The 25,547-nt window shown below is 42.6% G+C and overlaps 1 long non-coding RNA gene across 1 annotated transcript; it reads left to right on the top strand.

Moving 5' to 3' along the window:
* The first annotated feature begins 9,834 nt into the window (after positions 1–9,834).
* LOC125942595 (uncharacterized) lies at positions 9,835–17,989 on the top strand. The gene is made up of 3 exons (XR_007465246.1): positions 9,835–10,481; positions 11,584–11,676; positions 17,746–17,989. It is a non-coding gene; the product is annotated as an uncharacterized LOC125942595 (long non-coding RNA).
* The last annotated feature ends 7,558 nt before the right edge of the window (positions 17,990–25,547 follow it).

Raw genomic sequence — 25,547 nt, 5'->3', positions numbered from 1 at the left:
TGTTTACCAATCGGCGTCGGATTGTAATTTGAATGTACGAGAAGACCTGATTTTGCTACGAAAAAACTCAAACTCAAACCCCTTTTCCAGCATTTCCACCCGACCTGCACGCGTCGGGGCAATAACAAACAATAAAATAATAAAAAAAAGTGCTAGGGCGGTCACATTTTAGTATAAGACCACTTATATTGCACCTCGAAAAACGTCTTCCCAGCAATGCAGTTCAGTTTAAAAGTGAAGCCGACAACTCGGTGTAAGCTTGGTCTTTGTAAGCTGGCTTTCCCACGTTCAGTGTTGCAGTGAATGAAGCCTACTAGCCGTATGCGAACGATGCGATGCGAACGGCTCCCGATAACGTTATCGCCTTCTACTCTTAAATGCGAAGCTTAAGCGTCCTCAAATTTATTCACACGAGCTTAGATAGGCCCAATGGAATTCAGCAGGTTTCATAAACCGGCGCCATTGTTGCCTGGATACACTTGGAAAGCTCCGCCTTCCGCACGGCTTACCAGGACGTGACATAACTCAGATTTGTCATCTATGGCTTGAAGTAACATTCGCTAATGGCTACTCCTTCCTAACCGGAATGATCGGAAGTCCTGAACGTGATGTTTGTGTGCGCAAAGAGGCAATTGCGCCCCTTCTTTGTAATTGTCATCGTTTCAGTGCACAAAGAAAAAAATACGCAGAATCGGCTCTGGGAGTTATCTGAAGGATGCGTAAGCATTTTGTATTAACGAGGTGATGTTGAGTGCTCACATTCAACACTGCTGGTAACCCTAGCAGTGCTCAGTGGCTGCGTTCGTCTTGTTGCCATTACGGTAAATGTGACAGCGCTGTGGCGACACGATCTGCTGCGGAACGCAGCGCAACGTGAACTGATTGGGCAAGCAAACTACTGTGTGTGGTAGCGCTAGGTGCGCTGATGACGTTCCGATCCGAAGCCACGTGTGCTCCACAGTTCTGGCTTACACTCTAAGAAAAAAAGGACGAAATGGGGTATCGAGGTTAGTCCTTTTGGGGAGTAACTGACTTGCCACAACCATTCGTCCTTTTGGGGAGTAACTGCGAGGGGATGAACTGTTACTCCCCATGCGGTTACTCCATCAAGGGGACTAACAGTTGCTCTTTTCCGAGCCCCTCAAAGGTGTAACGGCCATTTTTTCTGATGCTCCGCAAGGATGCAATTGACTAAATTAGCCATTTACACGCTGATAAGAAAGAAAAAAGAAGCTATTGAGGTGACAAAAAAAAACGCTCCCGCAGCAGGATTCGAACTCACGTCCTCTCGCTCACAAGTCGGGCACCCTACCCACTACACGACAGAAACTCGCTTGACGAGATGGGATACTGAGACACGGTTATGGATCGAAACGCAGGTGTGGCAATGCAAGAGACTCGGCATTTTGTGCATGCTATGCGGGGAGAGTCTAACGCTCTGTGTACTTGCAACCATGCGACTGCAAAAAGAAAGTTGCCCGATTACGCGTTGAGACATTACGCGGTGTACGTACATACGTGTAGCGAGCGTATACGGGGCACGCAAGACGACAGAGAAGGCGAACTTATCTGTCACTTAGCGTGCCCAGTTTGAGCTACATATCGCTTCACTTCAGTTCGTAATCTCCTTGGAACGGTTGGAACTTAGGTACTATTGACCAAGAACATGTGGCAGTCCATCGATGACTTGCGCGTTTAATGTGTATCGTTCACTTATGGCTTGCACATGACTTCCATGTGTCTTCACACTCCACATTTTAAATTTCACACAACTTTCTCAAGAAGAGACAAAGTGCTGCTTTGCATGTAGTTCAATAAACAGCGCATGAACTTCAAAATATTCACGATTTATAGACAATACGGTTTTCGGCGCACCACTCCACGACACGGACGAAAATAGCGAAATGTTTGGGGAGTAACTGTTGCCGTTCGTCCTGCCGTTGCTCTCTTTTCGACCAGGGACTAAACACTTACTCTCCAAAATTTGCACACGACACGCACACTCCTGCAGTTAGTCCTTTGAGGGACGAAAGCGCACTTTTTAGGACTAACAGCCCAGTTACTCCCGTTTTCCCGGGGATTTTTCTTAGAGTGTACTATAGGTGTGCCTAGTGCATGGCTGATTGTACACGTCACGTGGTCACAGAGACACGCTCGTGCCACTGCTCGTGCGTTCTTCGTCGTTTTCTTCCACAGCTGGCTCTATCCTGAAAGCGATCGTCTTACGCAGAGGACCAACGGACGCTCGGACAGTTTTCTCCCTGATTAACTATAGAAATTTAAAAACGCCCTGCTTTTCTTTGTGGCCAAATAATTTTTTGGACCCTGTTCGCAGCCGATGTCATTCCTAGTTGCTCTAGAAGTACTACGGTGATTTTTTTTATGACCGAGACTGTATGAAAGGCTGCAGTCGTGGTCCCCGGCCTTCCTCGTGTTAGTGTGGACAGATTCCCGCCATATCTTCTCTTGTTTTCTCCTCATCACATCCACCCTTTCCCCTCCCACCAGTACAATGTAGCCAACCGGAGGGTTAATCTGGTTCATCTCTCTGCCTTTTATTTGTTAATCCCTCTCTCTGTGTATTGTTGCAGCGTTGCACCCGCTTTGCACGCCGAAAACATGGAGCAGACTCGCATCCCATGCCTGTTTCATGCATGCTAATACTTCGCACTGCGTTTTTTCGCAGCTGCAATATCCACAGACTTCCGGGTGGTATCATATGCCCCTATGGTGGTGATCCAGTCTTTGAATCGGCCAGCAGCTAGTGGAATTGTGAATTATTTTTAGCATTGGTGCTAACTTATACAGTCTGCTTAGGTGAAAACCCAGTAAAAAAACAAGAAAATGTTATCGTTGCACGTTTTCATTCTTGAGCTAATTACTGTATCAAAACAAAAAAAAATTCAGGGAGACGATTACAGCGGACGTTGTCGTCGTGTACGGCAATCATGCGAACGGCGTCCTGCCGGGAGATGGCGCAAACAACAAAAGTAGTACTTTGTTTCATTTTTCAGTCAAAAACCGTTTCGATAGATCACAGGGAAACAGCTACGGAAATTTTTACTCGATGAAAACAATGTATCATGCACCAATACAATGTAACAACAGAAATTACTTTTATTTCCTTCCTCACAGCGCTAAAGCGATTTAATAGTTCAGTTTGATTGGATAATACCCTGTCACCCGATCGAATCATACTCGCTTTGGTCGTAGGAATGCCGCTGGGTTACCTTCTTTCGTCTCTGAACATGTCTCATCTTAGGCGCACTGGGAAAAAGCGGGGAGTGATGGGAGAGCGTGTAACTCATTCGTTCTAGAAGTTTCAAGTCGTCGTAAGTCTGAACTACACCTCAGAAGTTTCATTGACGTCCTCACGCTCCCTAGCCAGTCTTAGCACAGCTTGTTCTCCCAGCTAATGGGCAAGCCATGGTTTTCCCGCCTTCTGGCTTGAAAACAATTACTAGCAGGTAGAACCAGTTAACCAGAGTAAGTGCTTCGCCTGTAGCAGCCTATCTTGAAGCGACTTCTAAGGCTGCACGCCATGTTAGAAGCACGCCTCCTTAGGTGCCCGTTAGTTAAGACTCTTGCCCACGCGGCGCACATTGAAGAGCAGCAAACAGGTTGGCTATATCGAAATTCATTTGCCGTTCCGGTCCACTCAACATTTGCCTCGTGGATGGGAAATACGCGCACATGGTGGCACCTGCCATGCTCGAATTGGCTTCGTCGCAGGCTCGGGTTCCAGCACAGGATAAATTGGAGGCGAGAAACGTTTCGAAACGCGAAGACGACCTTTTCGAGGATGTGTGACGACGCGCAGGACGAGAGTCCCAGCAGTTGTGCGAGTGTCACATTTCCAAGGTCGTGATGAATTTTTCTGCAGGGCTCCACGCTCGCTGCTTTGCAAGAAGCAGGTGAACGCTCGTTTCGGAGCACTCGCAACATCAAAAGCGAGAAGTATAGCTTAGCTTTCAAAGTTACATGGGAAGTTGCGAGGGCAATGACTAGTTTAATTTAGAAGAGCGTCTCTCCAATTTAGTGAACTACGAAAGCAATGCGTTGGTGAACGAAATGCGAACACGTCTTTGTAACGTGAGCCGCGTTTGAAAGGGCAACACGACGCTCACTAAAAAAAAAGTTGCGCAAAAGTCTATTTACGTACTTCAGCAGCAATTTTATGCAAGGGTGTACTTTTAGTGCCTAAGTAACGATGGTCGCTTGATGTGCGAGCTTCCTTTCTCTTTATAAAGGTTAAAGCTTTTCAAACGACGGTTACTTACATAAATATTGTTGTATCCGAACGGCCATTCTTAACCTAAAGGCTACCTTGTTTAAAAAAAAATGCTAGTCGTTCCAAATCGTTCCAAAATTACAATGAGTCATAGTCAGGTTTAGAATCGTTCTGGCCTAACTATCGCTTGTTGTGGCTGGTTCCCGAATGCCGTCTGGTGAACCCTACTTCCATTGTTGCTAAATACTAATATTTTTTAAAAACCGTGCATATAAATATTTTTAGGAATAGTAGATGACTAGTAGCGATAGGTAGACACGCATAACTTAGCTAAATAAGTCAGCAAAAGCGAAGAAGCAGCCGAGCCAAAGAATGCTTATGCATTAATAGACAATTCTGAGAATTTCGATAGCATTTTTATTTCTTTCTAAGTAAAATATGTTCCAATAATTCGGCTTGAGCAAACAGTAGATTGGGCGAACAGACAGAAAGCATTCAGCTATTGATTAGAACAATTTTTAAACTTTGATCTTCTTTTCCTTTATATATATATCAAACGAAATCTTTCTTTTTATATTGGTTATGCACCCTCCGGTACATAAACCGGTCGGGTATTCTACCGGAACTACCTGTCGTTAACCTCCATGCCTTTTCATGCATCCGTTCTTTTCTCTCTCTCTCTCTCTTTTATGTACCGTCCACTCGAGTTACAGGAATTTTTTTTTCATTTATTTACCCTAAAGGCCCCGCTTGGGCATCACATAGCGGGGGGATAACAATTGATATACAAAAGTTTAAGGCAACATGCATGTCAGTCGCATATCCTTATATGAAGTCGTACATGCTATGCAACCTTTACATCTCTCATCATTCGACATCATACACCAATACTTCTTACATTATACAAACAATAATCGTACATCCTCTGACATCATAACAATAAATAGGGTTATAGCAAGGTTAGATAACGTTTTTTGTATGTTTGCTATGTAAGACGAAATGTAAGACTAAATATTATTGTTTCTAATTTCCGAATGTTTCATTAGGTGTTTGTTTGAATATAATATGGTCAGTTATTTCGGCTATATTACTTGGGAGATGATGTCATTGCGAAATGGCTAAGTGCAGACATGAAAACTGCAATAGTTTGGTGCGTGCAAATGGTTGTTCGACCTTCAATTCCTGATTAATTCGCGCGAATTTTCTTTTCTCTGGTAATATGTGTACCTGAGAGAAAATATTTGGGTGATGAAAAAGCTAATGGAACAAAGTTAACCCAGATATCTTTCTTCTTGTCTGCAATGGGATGAGTCCTAGGTCATGTTTTATTTTGGTGATGCTTGAATGTCTTGAATAGTTACCTTAATAAATCGCGCTGTCTTATTCTGAAAAAATACTACTTTGGTGATAAGATGCGTTTGGCGCGGGTTCCATATAAATGAGGCATACTCAAGTTTTGAACGAAGTACTGTGGTATATGGAAGAAGCTTGGTATCCCTATTAGCCTGGGGAAGCGTACAACGAATGAAACCAAGAGATTTACATGCAACGGAAAACAATACAACCCACATGATTGTGCCAAAACATAGTCGTAGAAAGATGAACACCTAGATATTTAAATGATTCTGCAGTTTCTAGAGCTTCACCATTCAGAAAGTATGCGTGCTTCGTAATTTCACTACACGTAGTAAATCTCATAATTTTAGTTTTTGAGGTATTTACGCTCATTTTCCAGTCTGAGCACCATCTTTCAATTCTGGTCAAGACATTTTGTAATTTAACACAGTCAGCCATGCGTCGTATACCACGGTGCAGTTTAAATAAAAGAAGCAAACGTTTGAAATTATCGTTTCAAGAAGAGCGCACCGCCGTGCCACCTGCAGACGATGAGTGTCAGCACGTTCAATTCTTTCACCTCACTTGTAGATGATTCAGAAACTGAGCCCAAACCGAAGTAAGGCAATTTATGCAGGAAAAAATGCTGTTTCACCAATTATTATTGCACAGATATTGGTCCTAAACCCTAACAGCATTTATGTGCAGTAGTTCTTTGTTTTCAAATATTCTTTATCTATGTATATTATTAATATTCCCAGTCGTATCTTGTTTATTGCTTAGGGATTATCCCCTCGTGGTTAACAGATGTATATATTTCATGTTTGCCAATGTGCGCTGTAACAACCAGAAAACATGTTATAAGTATACGTTTTGTGTGTTTGTGTGCTGCGGCTAAGACATGCACTTGTCAGGGGGGGGGGGGTTGTTTTTTTTATTTGCCAGTGTGGTTTTCTTGACGATTGTTCCGAATGTTTTTGTGTACGGCAAGCCTCACTTACAATCGCTCACAATTGCGCTCACTTACAAACAGCCTTGTATAATCTTGCAATTCTGACGCGCTTTATATTTTCTAACAACCTTGCTTGCCCTCTAAAGAACGCAAACAGCGGCTTCAACAACAACATAATATTATTATTAATAATAATGTGGTTAATTACAACACGTCATTACCAACGTTTATAGCAAACAGTTAAGAATTCTTGTCATTAACATCACAGTTGCACTTGATAGTGAGCACATAAAAAAATTAATTTCGGTCATCGGAACTTTAGCACCGACGCAGTTCAGTCCCCAGAACCAATCTGTATAAAGAAAAATATAAATAAAAATCACGCACCATTCCACTGCTCTGAAGGTGGATTACGAGCGAAGGAGTTTAGTACACGACATACAGGTGGCACAGAATTTAGATCAAAGGTATGAGCAAATTTTATTTTCTTGAGCAGCGACGGCGGCCATCCCGAAGAAAGACATACGCACACACACGTTTATTTTGATCGGCGGTCTTGATCGGCATTCGCGTGGAAGAATACCGCCACCTCAGGGAGCAGGAGGAAAAGTAGACACGAGCGACGCTACCGCCACGCGGCGGAAAGTAGGCACGCTAAAGTTTATTGAGGGGCTTTAAGGCACGCGCGACGGCACCGCCACGCCGGGAGAGCGGAAGGAAACTAGGCACGCAAGCGCTTGGAACGGCGACAAAGAGACGGCGGTGCGACCGAACACATGTCCTATGCGGGTCGCAAAGCGCGAAATCTTTGAGAAAGCCCTATTATATACCTGACAGTCTACTGATATTGAAAATGGTGCCTATTGATAACTAATCTACTGAAAATGCATATCCAAGGGATGAGACGTAAAGCTGTTTGCGCAGAATGAAGCGATTTTGCATCGAATTCGGTAGCTGATTTTTAGAGCTAGTGGAAGAGCACCCACCTCGGCTGCGGGAGGTTGTGGGTTCAATTCCAACCGCCGCGGGCATGCACTGGTTCAAATGGGCACAAGCATACCCCGGCCTGGCGTTCGGCTTCCCTCAGGGGTGATACGCTTGGGAAAGGAGCCTGCGTCCTAAATTCTCGTTTAAACCCTAGTGAGCACAGAAAAAAAAGTGATCTTTAGGCCGCTCCCATGGTGGCCCAGCGGAGTTTCTCTGCGCGGGGTCGAGGCACGTTTGTTGACGAAGAGGCAGTGAAATAGGCTAGGAATAAAATGACGAGTTATTCCAGTGATCTCACCCCCGTCTTGTGCTCTCTATATACCGTCTCTATCAAAATGTACACATCTGTCTCAAGCGCAACAATGTAAAAGTCAGTTTATTTCTCGTTCATTAATTGCCAGACCCTTCTTTTCGCCATTTGACCGCAAAATTTCAGTCTGAACGATCGCCGTCCATTCCTTTTTTTTTCATCCAAGGAATTGGTAGTGGTACATACCACCCATTCAAAATTATGCTAAAATTCTTTCGTATACACAGTAAAATAATTTACACCCTTGATGGTGGCAACTGCGAATCATAACACCCTTGAAGGGTGTTATGATTCAAGAAACATCCCATCATCATGTCGATTTTCAAAGCATAGGGTAGTTCTAGATGTCACAGCACCCTTAAACCCACCATAAGGGTGTACTGACTAAGAAAATTGGACGAGGGTGTAAGGGTGTTTTATTTTATCTTTACTACATTCACAAACATACAGTTTTACGAAGACAGAGGGCATGCCACAGCACTACAAACCAGTAGCGGATCCAGAAGGGGCACTCGCCTAACCCCACCCGTTCCCCCCGAGACATGTTGTGTCTTCAAAGCTGACAAAGACTTGTGCCGAGAGGCCCCCTCCGTTTCAGTGTATGTTTTGACGAGCCCCCCCCCTCCGCCCATTTGAGGAATGTGCTGGTAAAAACCGGTTGCTTAAGCACTACTGTCTATTATGTCATTGTACGCTAGCAAGCTAGGTGGCACACAGTTCTCAAATGCCTTCGTGCACAACTAATTAAACTCCGCGAAATCGAAAATTCGCGTGCACATGTTTTTATTGTATTGAATTCTTAACCGAAAGAAAAGTATTCAAAACTTTTTCAGCAAGCCACGACTCTTGTGCAGCTTTCGCTTTTAGGACGCCAGGAATCCAGCAAAATGAATAGGCATATGACAGCATGCGGCTGCGCGCGCGCGATTGCTCCAAAGCAATGCAGTCGTCTTTCTGTCAAAACACAACACAACAGGGACAAAAGGGCGCGACGAACCATTCAACATATGCACCAACGTAGACAAAAGATACGCTGAGTCCGGATGACATGACCCTACCCGGCATTCTTTCATCGAGGCAATGACCTCAATCATTTCTCCTTCTCTCCCATTTACAAACAAGGTAAATTCGCAGGAAAATTTGAGCTTTCTCACCGACCACAATTCTATGCTCAAATTGCATCTACAGAAAGCGCCGTGCAAAGCGCTCAAGGCTTCACGTCCGTGTCAACTTACAAAGCTGGCTGTACAAAAAGCACCTATTATGTTAGTAGTTGTAAGAAAGGAAAGTTCTGCCGGCTTACAAACACCTGAACATCGGCCAGTACGGAGTGCACAAAAAGAAAGGGAGAAGAATCTGAGAAGGTATAGATAACCAGCGTATACAATATGAAATGCGTACAGTATTTACAATACTAACAAGTAGCGCAATTTACTCAAATATTTCCTGTCTCAAGTTGCAGACAATATAATGCATGCACGGATAGGACATTGAGCCAATCATTGTAGATAGAATGAGATTCCAGAAATTTGCGGCGACTTGCAGGCCTGTTCTTTGTTCACTGGCCAGTGTCGAGGCATTGTTAAAGTGTGCACGCAATTTCCCGCCTGCCAAGTACGTTCGCGCTGTCGGGCATATGCAGACATGTGCGAGACTCGCCCGTCTTTCTTGGCGAGACAGGTATATGACAGGCGCGCGTACTGAGTACTGGAAATTATCACTATTATAACTTGCATTTCGTTAAGGTATTTACTATTTTCGTGGGTACACCACTTCAGAAACACGCGCATTGTGAACGTCTTGAAAATGCCAATTAAAGCTTTTTTTATTTTTCGGTGGATAAAAGAAAACAGACTCGTAAGCAGCTCAGCATCTTATAGAAACAGAAAGGGCACCTCGCCTTACAGATAAACGTCCAAGCAAAAAAAAGAGAAATAGAAAAATCGCACTGAATTATATTTTATATGTACTTACATGCAAATTAAAAGCCCCCCCCCCCCCCCTGTCCTGCCATTTAATTTCATATCAGCTAATGCTTATGCAGTTAAAGTTCCAGTGAAACTGCCTGTAAGCACAGAAAATAGCTTAGAAGTAGCGTAGAATGAATAGCTTAGAAAGGAATATACACACGTAGTGTAAACGAAGATTTGTTTTTATGCTTTCAAAGCGAAACCGAAATCGCAGTAACTATCACCGACAGGTGTCACGGCTATCGCTACTGAGTCTCATGACGGGCTGCGCGGGGTGCATGTGTGTGTGTTTTCCGTGACGGTCCTGAAATTGTGAGTAATTAGATTGTTTCTGGCGGCGTTTAGTTGCAGCATCTAGTTGTTTTAGTGTACTTTTGTGGTCATTGACGCAAAGTGAGCGTTCGAACTGAAGACGATGCGAAATGCGTGAGAAAGAAAGGCCGTAGTGGCCTACAACATCGGTGTTTCTTTGTGACCGTGTCTGCTATGCCTACGACGGCCGTGATTCGTGGCAAAGGAGAAAACCGCTTGCAGTTGGCCTGAACAGTGAAGTGCACGTTTTTTTCGGCGGAATCCATCCTCGACATCGTTCTCCACTACGTTGAAGAAATGGCGTGCACTGAGTGCACATCGTGACAGCGCTTCGCCTTCACACCGAGGGACATTCGCAATGCGCATGGACTGCTCATATAAAAGGTATGTACTACGTTCAACGTCGCGTTTTTGTGGTGCGTCATTGAGGTAGTAATTTTCGCGTAAGTTCTTTAAAAGACTGCACGAGGTGTTTTGTATGTGAGTGAGTTATGTGTATTTCCGACGGAGCCGACGGGTACTGATGTAAAAAAAATTGAATTTTTCATACAAATTTCAGTGTCCTCAACTAATCTGTGACAACACATAGAATTGTAGAGTATTAAGTTCTGCTACCCGCCAGTATTCGGCGCAGGCAGGTAAATAATTCTTTGGTTTCGCTAGTTGGCTCATTATGCAACTAAATATGGGTGCAGACTTAATGTTATACCGGTGTAACACGGCCACTTTCGATTGCGATCGAGCCTGATCTGGATCGAAATTTTCGACCACGATTGGCTCCCTTTCGCAGATTGAGCAAGGAATAGCGACCTGAAATTTGATCCAGATCGGGATCGATCGCGATCAAGTGTGCCCTGTGACGCCCGTATTAAATGGCCCTTGCGTATTCGCACTCTTAATTGTTTTTTAGGTCGGAGGTCAGCTGGTAGGTAATGGCGCAGCTAGCTTGCAGCGCTTGTGCTTTCATCGCTAGAACTAATACAGAACAAAAGAAACCACCACCATCCCCCCGACTGTGTACTTATCCTTCGTTTTCAGTTCTGCTCGTTCGCTCTAGACGCTGTCGTGCTGTTGCGGATGAACGCGCGATTACGCGATTTGTTAATAAATTTACCTTTATTGTATAAGTACTCAGAGCCTAAGAAACTGTTTGTCTCGTCCTTGAACTCGTTTCTTGGTTTCCTGCAGGTATTCCTATTACTATTTATGTTTTCTTTATCACCCACCCTGCCTAAGGCATCGTGTCAGAGGTCGGCAATATTTCTGAAATAAATTTTACCGAACGTGCGATGGCTACCGTACGTGTCATGACCTTATTCTTATGTCTTGTGATAAAGCTTATGGTCATTGTAAATATTCTTTGCCTTTATACATTTATATTAATGTGGTAAATGCTTAATTCTATTTGTAGTTTTGAACGGTGCTTTTATTTCGTGGTAAATCTCGGGTGTTATTAACGGAGAGTTGTTTTCCTAAACCCATGCAGTTACAATAAGCGTGAAGCAATTGCATGTGAACTGACTGTCCTCCTTGGATCTACGCATTGCTGAAAAGACAGTGAAGACATCTGAGCTGACAGGTATACTTTTTTCATCATAATCGGCCTACATTTTGTTTTCCACTGAAAGATGAAGACCTCTCCCAGAGATCTCTAATTACCTGTCTTGCGCTAGCTGATTTCCAAGTGATGCCTGCAAATTTTTAATTTCATCACACAGCCTATCTCTGCAGTCCTCAACTACACTTCTGTTCCCTTGGCATCCAATCCGTAACTCAATATGCTCCGGTTATCTGCACTACGCATTACATGGCGTGCTCATCTCCCTTTTATACTCTTAATGTCAAGTAGGATATCAGCTCCTGCGGTCGGCTTTCTAAACCACGCCTCTGGCTTCCCGTTTCTGTTGCCATCAGGATGGGAGTGCATATGACAAATGGAACTGAATGGAGCTAGGGCACACGAGCAGTGAGATTTCTTATGCTTTACCTTTTGTTGCTGTATGTAATAGCTGAAATTGCACCAACACGTCTCTCTCACCTTGTTATTTTTCCATAGCTGTGACAGCTAAATTATAGGCTTCAACAAATTATACATGCAGTTTGTCTAAAAAAAGACTACACTTGCACCTTAAGAGGAAGCTTTAGCTTGCTGTCTCCTATTGAAATACATGGGAGAGGAGAAATAGTTTTTCGAGGCAACCAGTGCACAGAATTTGATGGGGTTTGTTGCGTTTAAAAAAAGTTGGAATCTAGTGACTTGTGAATTTCTGAGTTAGGTCGTCAATTTTTTAATAAAGATTGGCAAAAATCGCAAATTCTCAGTAAACAGAACTATGAAGTTTACAAATATGTAGCTCAGCAATGAAAAACGATGTCACAGTTCTGCAAATTGCACCTAATAGTACATCTAAAGCAGACAAAATTGATATATTATACATGACTAAAATAAACCACTAATATGTGAGTAGAACATTTGCAAAACCTTTCTAAGCAATGTAACAAATCACGTAAGATATAAATTGACATATCAAGCTTATCCGCTTTGGATGCTGTGACGGATGCAATTTACAGACCTGTGATATCTGTTCATGGTGCAGAGCTACCGAATTGTAAACTTAGTGCTTCTATTTTTTTTTCAAACCTACCAATTTTTGAAAAGGTCATTTAAAACATTCAGGCCCTGAATCGAAATTTCGCTTCCAACAGTCATAGGAATTTAACTTGCTCTCTCAAATGCAACAAATTTCATTAAAATCGGCCCAGTGCTGATCTCAAAGGCATTTCTGCGTTTTGCATGTATTTTAATAGGTGGCATCTGAGTTGAGCCCGAGCTAAAGCTCTTCTTAAAGATAATGTGTATGATGCTGTGAGTCCTTTGATGAATGTGCCTTGAGAGATGTTGCTGCTGTTCTTAATTTGTGTCTCGGTAAAAGTTATTCGATGGGTCTGACTTTGTATGAGAAAATAAGTTCTGAAGACACCATAATACCTGACAGGCAGAATTGTTCTGAGGTTGAAAGCCACGTTTTCTTTTATGACATTTTTTTTTCAGGCTGTACTAGTTCTGTCAACCAAATGCAATAAATTCAAAATTGGTGCCTTTGCTAACTTTATACAAAGCAAATTAGGCATTCGAAGTGTTTCATGAAATAGTTTTAAATGCTTATGATTGATGACATGCTTTGACGCCACCATAAGCTCATAAAATATCTTTGTGCATGCAAAAAGTGCCTGTTGCGCAAGTCGTGTGCTGGCCTGACGTGGTGAACAAACCTGGCTAAAGGTAGAGCACAGCTCTAACTGGTTGTAAGCACGACTCACATAATTGTATTTGCTTGGCAAATAATCCCAGTATATTTTTATGTTTGCCTGCAGGAACACTAATTATCTCAGCTGCTAAAGATGATTGCACATCACTAGACACTGTGAGCAAAAAAAATCTCTAAGTGTGCAGTACTGTTTTATTGAAGTCATGCAACAGTGTTTTGCACGAGTAGCACCAAACTGGCAGGGACACTAGCTGTTATAAAAAAAGACTGATTTCGAGAAAATTGTGTGGTCCTAAATGCCTAAGCGAAATGAACTATGCTTATAAGTTACAAAAGATTTCCAGGACGATCAGGCTAGCTACGCTGGCCGTTGGCTGATGCAATAAGGCTCACTGAAACATCTTTTAAGTTCACAGTGTGTCTCTATAGAATGCCATTACTTTGCTAAACAGCAAGCATCCTAATCATCACATTTCAGAATGCCATAACAACTCTGAGAAGTGCACTAGCAGTTTTCTGCATTATGCAGACTGGACAAGTTGGCCATTAGAAAATTTCATCTATACATAACTCGAAATGAGATAACCAGGAAGATCAATTGAAAGCACAGGATGGCAAACTTAACTGAGCTTCATACATCAAAGGTTTTAACTGTGCTTTGGTTAAAAAAGCTAAACTTCTGTTAAGCATGATATATTTATTTTGTTCCTGATAAAAGCACCTAAATGATAAGATGCTAAACAGCTCTTGCTTGTAAGGTCCATAGTGAAAATCTCAGTAATAAAATTACCAGCTGGATAACGTGGTTGTTTAGTGGATATGTCTATAAGATGATGTCAGAAGGTGTAGGCACGGGCTGCTTTTAAGTAGAGATGCTGAATAGTTATGACAAAGGTGTTTTTTACCAGCCACTGTGTTGGTCAGGAATTAAGAACAAAATGCAAGTCAGCTTAATGATGCTTTGCATAAAGAGAACAGAGAAACGTACAAAACAAAGTAATGACTTGATTTGGGTGAGTTAGTTCATCTTGAGTCTAACTTGAAGCAGCGTGAACACCACGAGGACAAGAATCGAAAGCAAGCACAACAGGATGAGTGCTGTACTGCCAACTGGAAATTTTATTGAAGAAACAACCAGCTCTATAACATGTCAAAAAACACACAAAAAAGGTTGAAAGGCATGCATGCTACCTACAAGTACAGGTGCTTATCTAGAAAGTTGATCTTAAGTTTTGTTAGACTGAGTGATGCTGCACTTACACATTTATCTCCTGCTTTGGTGATGCAGTAAGCTTCGACTATTTCTTTCTTTTTGCTCGCATGTTTCAGAAACCTAGTCACCAAACAATGGGGTACATGCGCATTTATTGCAATGCGCAGCTAAATGGATACCATACCTGTTTCGACATTGTTTTTATGCTGCCTAGCTCCATCATTAAAACATTGTCCGGTTTGTCCTATGTACACTAATCCGCATTTTAACGGTATCTTGTTAACGACATGAGAGGTGCACTTGGTGAATTTTTTATTGTGATTGGGGGTGCATTGCTGGCGTTTCCAATTTTTCATCGCATCGCATAGCTTGAGTTTGCAGGGAGCAGAAAACACTGGCTTGATTTGGTTCCTGTTGGTCACTTAAGATTATGGGATAACTTGGGAACATATGGTATTATGTGAAAAGGTCTCTTTTCTTTTTCCTGAATTTCGATTTTATTCCCGAGAGCTTTTTTTTTGCAGGAGTGTTTCACACACCATGTCGAAATATGGGTAGCCAGCTGTTTTAAGGCGTTCTGTCTGCTGTAAGAGGCTATTTTTTCATTTGGTGCTCATAGGACTTGTTGATTGCGACTTGAATACATGAGATGGATATTCTCCTTTTCACGACTTTTGAATGGGCACTGTGATAGGGAAGCAAGCCTTTCTTTGACCTGGGTTGATAAATGCAGCAAGCATGTTTATTTGATGCAAATGACATATGAATATCCAAGAACTGAATCCTATATTATTTGGCCTTTTCAAAGGTGAACTGCGAGATAAAAATATATCGCTATACTCATATAGCGATTTATATAAAATATATTTTTATCTAGCATTGACAAACGGATTTGCATCGCTTTAGTTGACTCCCCAGTTACATTTACGGCGATGTGGATGAGTACTTGGTTCTTCTAAGGCAGTGACCATACTATTGATTTGACGAAGAAGTGAAAAATATTCTGAGAATCTGTAGTATACACATACGGTGGGGGACTAGATTTCACCTATGAAAAGGCCGAATAATATAGCATTCAGCTCTTGGATATTCGTATTTAATTTGCATCAAATCAACATGCTTGCTGCACTTATCAACCCAGGCCAAAGAAAGGCTTGCTGTCCTATGACAATGCCCATTCAAAAGTCGTGAAAAGGAGAATAGCGATCTCATGTATTCAAACCACAATGAACAAGTCCTGTGAGCTAGAGCACTGCACGGGCCGATTTTGGTGGCCCGGGCCCGTTTTTACATTAGGCGGCCCGCCCGAGCCCGATCAAAACTTTTATGGCGAGACCCGGGCCCGGCCCAGGCCCGGAAATAATCTACATTACCCACCCGGCCCGGCCCGCCACCCCTTTACCTTAAGCCCGAGCCCGGCCCGAGCCCGGCTCTAAACCGGCCCGAACCCGGCCCTAGACCGAAAAATACATGTTTTTCAGAGTTGAGAAGCCCGAGAATAATTCGCAGAAAGCCCGAGCCCGGCCCGGGCCCGCGTCAAAAAACCCGAGCCCGGTCCGGGCCCGGGTCAAAAAGCACACGCCGTGCCCGAGCCCGGCCCGAGTCCATGAAAAAACTGCTCTACCCGGCCCGGCCCGGGCTTTCGGTTAAGCCCGAGCCCGTGCAGTGCTCTACTGTGAGCACCGAATGAAAAATAGTCTCTTACAGCAGACAGAACACCTTAAAATGGGCGGCTACTCATATTTCGTCATAAAAGCTGCGTGTGAAACACTCCTGAAAAAAATAAAGCGCTTGGGAATAAAATCGAAATGCAGGAAAAAGAAGAGACCTTTTCATGTAATAGCATATGTTACCAAGTTATCCCATAATCTTAAGAAAGTCACCAACAGGCACCAAATCAAGCTAGTGTTTTCCGCTCCCTGCAAACTCTTGAAGCTATGCGCTGCTATGAAAAATTGGAAACACGAGCAGTGCATCTCTCATGTCGTTTACAAGATACCGTTAAAATGCGGACGAGCGTACGTAGAGCAAACCGGGCAATGTTTTAATGATAGAGCTAGGCAGCGTAAAAACAATGCAAAAAACAGGAACTGTATTCATTTAGCTGCGCATTGCAATAAATGCACATGTACCTCATTATTCAGTGACACTAGGTTTCCGAAGCATGCAAAGAGCTAAAAAGAAAGAGATTGTAGAAGGTTACATCACCAAAACAGGTGGTAGATGTGTAAGGGCAGCATCACTCAGTGTAACAAAACTTGAGATAAATTTTCTAGATAAGCACGTCTATTTGTATGCAGTCTGCTTGCCTTTCAACCTTGTTCTGTTCTTTTTTTCGTTTTTTGACATGTTATAGAGCTGGTTGTTCCTTCAATAAAATTTGTAGTTGGCAGTACAACACTCCTCCAGTTGTGTTTGTTTTCAATTCTTGTCCTCGTCTTCGCACTGCTTCAAGTTATGCTCAAAGTAATGCTTTCAACTAACATTTTTGTGTAACATGCTTTTAAAGGAACCATGCTTGATAAGCATTTGCAGAGCAATCACCATGACAATGAAATGATTAAGAGCACATCTGTGAAATGAATTTAAAAACCTAAGATTACTACAACAGAAAGCAACAAAAGCAGCAAGAACCATCTGAGCCTTATCTTTTCATATAGATTGTAGTGTCTAGGCTTGTTTTGGTTAACTTCGTTTCCTATAAAACTGCTTTTCACATACTCTTTTTTGCAGTGGCAGTAAATAAGACTTCCTTTGTTGGAAAAAAGTTGCAATGAGCTGACGTGGCTTCCCATGTAACCTTATTTCACAAGAAAGGACTGATGTATTTGTAAGCGATTGATTGAGCTGAAAACGAGCATGTTTAATTGTGTACATGCTAAATTGTACTTTTGGTTCACATGTCGTAAACAACAGCACTGTCCAGCGCTATTGCTGTAATATAATCATGTAGCCTGTCTCTCGTATATTTATGATGTGGCATTATTAAATGCTTTATGGTTTCCATATAAGAATTTCTGGGAAGTAAGCACTATCTGTGGATCTGTTCTTTCTATCCTTGTCTTCACGGAAACTTGAATTATTAAAGTGAATCATGCAGAGAAGCCCTACTTGTCATGTCACATGTACTTTTCCTGACATCAAACTGCAACAAATCATTTTGCAGGTAGAAAAGAAGCAGATGGCTCGAGTGATAAATGAAGAAATGGCTTCATCTATGATGGCTCGTCCTTCCACATTGGAATCAAGCTACACAAAGGCATCACTAGCCTCACCTGTGCCCTGAAACATGGTTTTGGATGCGAGTGTTCTTCAACGAGGGGCATGGCCCGAAGATTCGTCACCACATACAAGGCTTAGTTCAAGATCTAATATTGTACTGGAGGCTAGAATAAATGACCCTCCATGTAGTCAGTGTTTGTGTATTTGTGGTAAATGTGACCATTTCAGGCAAGACACTCACATGTGATTACGTGTTTTCTCCCAAAGTTGTTACGCCCTACATTTGGAAACACATCACCTATAATATGCACACCATACATAACATTTCTGTGTGTTAGCCTGACAGTAGACTTACGAAACATACAATGAAGTACATATGTACCTGCTACAGCACACCATATTTAGAAAGGGCGATTATAATGGTCATAGCACCCTTAGACCCCACCCGATAGGTGAAGGGGTAATATATTCCTGATCGCACCCTTACACCCCATAGGTCAAAGGGTAATATATTGTTCAAAACACCCTCAAGGGATAGGGTGTTATTGCAAATTAGAAGAACCATCATAAGGGTGTAATTACCTATAAAAGTGGTCGCAGTTTCACCTGAAAGGCGAAGCATTAATTGCGATAGCAAATTTGTAGAGAGCTATACGGAGTAATGATAGTAGCTTTATCAGCTGTATAAACTTGGACATGCAGCAGCACCGGCAACACGCAGAACTAATGTCGACGCCATCGGCGTTTTGCCCGCGTTCGCACAAAATGCGTGCGGCGTTGCTGACTGTTGCCGGAGCCTCTGATATAAATAGGCACTTGGTGCCGCAGCTAAAAGTCACCTCCCTTCCCTCCCCCTCCCCCACCACCTTTCGCACGTCGGAAGAAGGCGCGTTTTCTCTACATATATGGTGATTGTAAAGGAGGAAATAGACGCCTACTTCTGCAGCCCTTAAGGAAGCACGGCGCAGAACGCGCGTTTGTTCTCCGCCGTGGGTTCACTCCCCATGAAAGAGCGCGTCCCTCGCGCGCTTTCACTCGCACATACAGCGTTCGGCGGCGCGCGGCGACGATTTCATCTCCATTGACGTCATACGGAACCTCACGGCGACGCCGACGGCAGAAATCTGCTTTGGAGTGTCCATATAATTGCTATCGCAATAAAATCCACCTATTTCAAGGGTGCTAGGGGGTTAGTTATAGACACTCAAAAAAACCCTTAGGGGTGTAAATTATTTTACAGTGTAGGTCACATAACGCATAAAGCATAAGCGGACTATAATACGCGCCTCGACAGGATGATATATTGAAGGGGCTAAACATCCGAAACAAATAGTGTGTAAGAGAGACGCCGTGGGTGAGGGCTTGGTAATAATTTTGACCACCCAGATTTATTTAGCGTGCACCGAAATATTCTGCCCAATAAATATTTCAGAGCAGCCGGCAAAGCCAATGCGCGCAATCGTGCTCCAACTGCAGAACACCACAGCTGGTGGGCAAAAGGCTGGAAAGTCTCGTCGCTTTCACAAGAAATACTTCACAGGAAGTACGTCACTGCCGTTCATATTTTAACGAGAAAACTTGCCGAGTATAACAACGCTCAAAATTACATGTCTGGCGTCACTGTAGATTAAACCAGTCATTTGGGTTTTGAATTCTCTTTCTAATACATGTTACGTTCTTCGACGCTCACTCAAATGCCCGACTACAACGCATCTTGTTTGAAGCTGCCAGGAGACCACGTATGCCTAATAAAACCAGTGTCGGTGATGAGTCCTGGCGCCGGACATGTTCTCCGCGCATTAAAATAGCAAGTTATTCCAAAGTATGCAAAGTTAATTTCTATGATCGAGAGGTTAGATCCACTAAATGAACAAACCTGAATGAAAGATCATCTACTTTCTGTCGATCAGCTTATTGATCAGCATCCCATCAACTATATATAGAAGCATGGACACCCTCCATAAATTATGGCTTGGTACCAGCTACACAAAGCACTTTTTACACAAAGCAGGCCACGTTGAAATACCGCATTGCCATTGCCGCTTTGTTGATGAAGAAACAAATCACGTTCTTCTAGAAGGCCCGCTTCATCAAAAACCAACAGCCATTAATTGCATAGTACTCATTGACCACTGAGTTTGAAGACATTATTGGTTCCCTGGCCGACAATAGTCATGCAAAAGTGCGCCTTCACAGCGTTAAACAAATGAATTGAAGACAGCGGTATTATTAGCGGTTATTAACAAAACTAACAAAAACGTCGCGGTTGTAAGATGGTTCTTTATTCCTATTGTTGAGTGCATATTAGGTAAGGTAATATTATCGTTTTAATGCGATAGCAATTATATGGACACTACAGGTGCATTTCTGCCGTCGCCGTGATGTTCCGTATAAATTACAAGAGCGATAACATTGTGGGCACTCGGCGTATGCTGTATGTGCGAGTGAAAGCGTGGGAGGGTGAGCCGATGATGGCGGCTCGATCTTGCGTGCGCAAGAGCGGAAAGCGAGGAGGAAGCGTTTTTCTTCCTTCGCGTGCAAGGCACTGGGGGGAGGGAGAGATAGGGAGCGTTCTACTCTGGCGCCTGCTATGCATGACACAGCCGCATGTGGCCGCGCGAGCCCTATCTTTAAAGCGATCTGCGACGGGGACAGAGTCCGGCATGCGTTGTGTTTTCCCGCCTAGTTGAGTTGGCGTTGAGGGGAGAGGCCGCACAGCGGTCGATTCGCTCGTTGCTGCCGCCGCGCTTCCTCACTCCAGCGTTTTGACAGCAAGTTTCCGCGGTCATCCAGTGACATGTGTTCATATTTGCTTGTGCGCACGTGACACCATGCTTGTTAATTTTTTTTATTCACAAATTCTCCAGTTTGCTTACAGAAAACCGGAAGGGTCAGGACTAAAGGCGCTAGCAAGCGCGTGACTGAGGCCCTGACCCCTGTACAATCTGCGCTCCAGCGACGCAATCAGGACAGTGTAAGAATAAACGAAAAGGGAGTAGGGGAAACGTGAACAAGCAAATTAAGCAGGCAAGTTCGAGAAAAAATTATACATGCAATTTAAGAAAAACAAGCACAACCATGTGCAAACATTAAAAAAATAGCATGAGCAACACAGTTTGGGCGACTAATAAGAAACGTAATTAACCATTTTTGTAGTACTGCTGTTGCAGTTCTTGACGTCACGATTTGCTACAGTACGCATCCGGGAACAAATATTGGAAACAGGGAAACAAAAACAGCCATAGTTCATTACTGTGTCTTACATATAAAAGCGCTGTACTATTCATTGGGCTCCAATTTAATGAGTAAGCACATGTTCACAAGTTTATGTTACCAAAAAAACTAGTTCCTGACTTCGTATAGCTGTCTATACTAATTTGCTCTCGCAATTGATGCTTCGCCTTTCGAGCGAAACTGCGAATTTTTTTCGTGTTGTTTCTGGAGTGCTTCTCTACAATGTCCCTGCGTTATGACTGTTTGCATTGTTGCTTTGACACTTTCTTTGTAATGTCGTGGTATTTTGTCTTCCATGTGGTAACGTCGCTGTGCGTGCATTAACTGTTCTTATCTCTCTCCTACTAAACAATATATGTGACAATACCACGTCTTCAAGAGCCAAGAAGTATCTAGCGCCGTATTTGTGCGCCGTCTCCTTCCAACAGGTCAATAAAAAATGGGTATCGTGCACGGCTCTCGGGATACGCAACATGAATACCATTATAAGCAACATAACATAATGAAATTACATGGAGTCACCGAGGTACATTACGATGCCTGTCAATGCCTAATATACTTTTAGTGATAACAATTCACGTTCAAGGTTAGTGAAACACGCAGAGATGGGGCGACAACCACACATGTGCGCACACATGCACGTACGCGCCCAGCCTGCACACACACTAAGGAACACTGAGAACAAGAAGGGCGAGGTAGAAGAACGGTCTGCACTTGGTCGGCTGAAAACAACATAGCGTAAATGCTTCTCGCAAAACGAAACTAAAGGAGGAAATAACTAGCCCCATACACCGTCACGTTGCTCGCCGAACAGTGAACAAGCACTCACGCTCTTTGCGCACATTCAGGATGCTGAAGGGCCATCATTAAAAAAATGGGGCAATCACACTCATTCAACTTCATCATAATTGCGTCAATAATCGCAACCGACCGCTGCTAAATATTCACAGCCATAATAAATCAATATGCAGCTGTGGCCCTCACACGGCGGCATGGCTGTAACTGTGTGCCTCGTCGGCACATTCGGCAGACTTTGAGGCCAAAAATAACTAACGACGTCTTCACTAAAGGCCAGCAATATTCGCTTATGTGGGAAGAAGAAACAAGCAGTGAACATCACAGAATGTGCTGTGAAAGCAGTGATTGATGTCAGTTTGCTGGCGTTAAATATCGGCCAGCTATTGAAAGATACCCTGGTCAACGAATCCAATACCCATGATAACTCCTGTCACGGCCACAGCTTACTCGGCTCATCGTCTGCTAAAACAAAGATACTCCACCCAAGCCGCATTCATAAAATTTTTTGTACAGACGAAGCAATCCCATACTTTCACTACTGTGATTGCAAAGAAACAAAAAAATGCCAAATAAATATTGGCAACAACAACGAAAGGATTTAAATCATTTAAAATTGTCAGATGGAACGACTGTTATTGAAGAAAAATTGCATCCGGCGTCCTTGGATTTACTTGTCATAATGCGCAGTTAAGTGACATAACGTGCGCTAGTCATTTCCGGGCGTGGATAGCGGGAAAGAGTGCTATTTACTCCCGTAAATTGATTGAACAACTGTATTTAGGGTCCTGCGTAGCTAATAGATTTTTACGTGCCAAAACCACGATCTGATTATGAAGCACGCCGTAGTGGGGGACTCCGCAATAATTTCGACCACCTGTGGTTCTTAAACCTACACGTAAATACACGTAAGTACACGGGTGTTTTCGCATTTCGCAAATAAAGATTTAAGATTAAGCAAAGTTTGCCTCTCTATTTCGGAATTTCTCACCGCTACAACTACATTGCCCTACATTGTATGTCCACGATGTATTGCTTTACGATTGCTCGATCAAATTAAAATGTCCCAGTACGCTTACACGACAGTATAAAAAGGATTAGAAAACTTAGTTCCTCATTTATATGAAGCGGAAGCAGCGGAAGCAATATGCTTCTGTTGTTCCCCACAGGTACCCTTGTGGTACTCTTTACGAAATGCGAGCCAGTGACCAGCACGACAGTGCAGAGTGATCATTTAATTGGAGCCTAGGTTGCCTTCAATGTTTGCAATGTAAGACGATTGGCTGTTATTTTGCACCACCCATGACGTTGTTAGCTGAACACGTGCGCAACCACCCGGAAGGGGGTTGTTGCCCATCCTTATAAGCGTAAGTTTGAAACACCATGATGTTAAGTTATATGTCCTCTTCAATAGCACAATCAATGAGACTTGGCAATTCAATAGAATAGCGTGAAACACTCTCGTTGAACAAAGTGAAAATACACGTTGTCTAAAAAAATATGATTGTTTTTTCTTTCACTCATTCATTCATTCGTTTGTTCTTTGGTGCGTGCGTTCGTTCGTTCATCCGTGCGTTCGTTCCTGCGTTCGTGCGTTCATTCGTTTATGCGTTCGTTCGGTCTTTCATTCGTTTATGCGTTCGTTCGGTCTTTCATTCGTTCGTTGGTGCGTTCGTGCGTTCGTTTGTTCATTCGTTGATTTCTTCGTTCGTTCGTTCGTTTGTCCATTAGTTTACTTGTTCGTTCGTTCGTTTGTTCATTAGTTGATTTGTTCGTTTGTTCATTCGTTCGTTCGTTTGTATGTTCATTAGTTGATTTGTTTGTTCGTTTTTGCATTAGTTGATTTGTTCGTTCGTTTGTTTGTTCATTAGATGATTTGTTCGTTTGTCCATTCATTTGTTCATTAGTTGATTTGTTCGTTCGTTCGTTTGTTCATTAGTTGATTTGTTCGTGCTTTCGTTTGTTCATTAGTTGACTTGTTCGTTCGTTTGTTCATTGGTTGATTTGTTCGTTCGTTCATTCGTTCGCTCGTGCGTTGATTTGTTCGTTCGTTGTTCGTTTGTTCATAGTTGATTTGTTTGTTCGTTTGTTCATTAGTTGATTTGTTCGTTCGTTCTTTTGTTTGTTCCTCAGTTTATTTGTTCATTCGTTTGTTCATTTGCTCATTAGTTGATTTCTTCGTTCGTTCGCTCGTTTGTTTATTAGTTGATTTGTTCGTTCGTTTGTTAGCTCATTAGTTGATTTGTTAATTTTTTTGTTTGTCCGTTCGTTCGTTCGTCGGTGCGTTTGTGTGTTCGTTTTTCATTAGTTGATGTGTTCGTTCCTTTGTTCGTTAGTTTATTTGTTGGTTCGTTTGTTCGTTAGTTAACTTGTTCGTTCGTTTGTTCATTAGTTGATTTGTTCGTTCGATCGTTCGTTTGTTAATTAGTTTACTTGTTCGTTCGTTCGTTTGTTCGTTAGTTCATTTGTTCGTTCATTTGTTCATTAGTTGATCTGTTCGTTCGTTCGCTTGTTCATTAGGTGACTTGTTCGTTCGTTTGTTCATTAGTTGATTTGTTCCTTCGTTTGTTTGTTCATTAGTTGATTTGTTGATTTTTTCGTTTGTCCGTTCGTTCGTTCGTTGGTGCGTTTGTGCGTTCGTTTTTCATAAGTTGATGTGTTCGTTCGTTTGTTTATTAGTTTACTTGTTCGTTCGTTCATATGTTCATTAGCTGATTAATTCGTTCGTTTCTTCATTAGTCGATTTGTTGATTTGTTCGTTTGTCCGTTCGTTCGTTCGTTGGTGCGTTTGTGCGTTCGTTTTTCATTAGTTGATGTGTTCTTTCATTCGTTTGTTCATTAGTTGATTTGTTCGTTCAGTAGTTGATTTCTTCGTTCGTTCGTTCATTTGTTTATTAGTTGACTTATTCGTCCGTTCGTTTGTTCCTTAGTTGATTTGTTCGTTCAGTAGTTGATTTCTTCGTTCGTTCATTTGTTCATTAGTTCATTTCTTCGTTCGTTTATTCGTTTTTCATTAGTTGACTTGTTCATTCGTTCGTTCGTTTCTTCATTAGTCTGTTTGTTGATTTGTTCGTTTGTCCGTTCGTCCGTTCGTTCATTGTTCGTTGGCGCACTCGTGCTTTCGTTTGTTCATTAGCTGATGTGTTCGTTCGTTCGTTTGTTCATTAGTTGACTCGTTCGTTCGCTGGTTTGTTCATTAGTTGATTTGTTCGTTCGTTCTTTTGTTCATTAGTTGACTTGTTCGTTCGTTCATTTGTTTACTTGTTCTTTCGTTCGTTTGTTCACTAGTTGATTTGTTTGTTCGTTTGACCATTAGTTGGTTTGTTCGTTTGTTCATTCGTTCCTTCGTTTGTTTGTTCATTAGTCGATTTGCTCGTTTGTTGGTTCGTTTGTTCATTAGTAGATTTGTTCGATTGTTCATTCGTTCGTTCGATCGTTTGTTCATTAGTTGATTTGTTCGTTCGTTCATTCGTTGATTAGTTCATTCGTTCGTTTGCTCGCACGCTTTTTTTCGCTAAGCGCACATACATTTTCCCCCGTTATTCCAACCGTGGGATAGCACCAGAACTGCATGTCTAATGGTAGCGCTTTGGGCTAGTTGGAACGTCATAATTAGTTAGATATTATGACTTACTAATAGCAAAGCAAAGGACGAGTACACAACGGGACAGACGACGACAAGCGCTAACATTGAACTGACCTTCATTGTGCCAGAAC

This window comes from Dermacentor silvarum, chromosome 1 (genome assembly GCF_013339745.2).
Source record: "Dermacentor silvarum isolate Dsil-2018 chromosome 1, BIME_Dsil_1.4, whole genome shotgun sequence".
NCBI lineage: Eukaryota > Metazoa > Arthropoda > Arachnida > Ixodida > Ixodidae > Dermacentor > Dermacentor silvarum.
The sequence above is the reverse complement of the archived record's forward strand: the minus strand, read 5'-3'. Positions and strand labels throughout refer to the sequence as shown.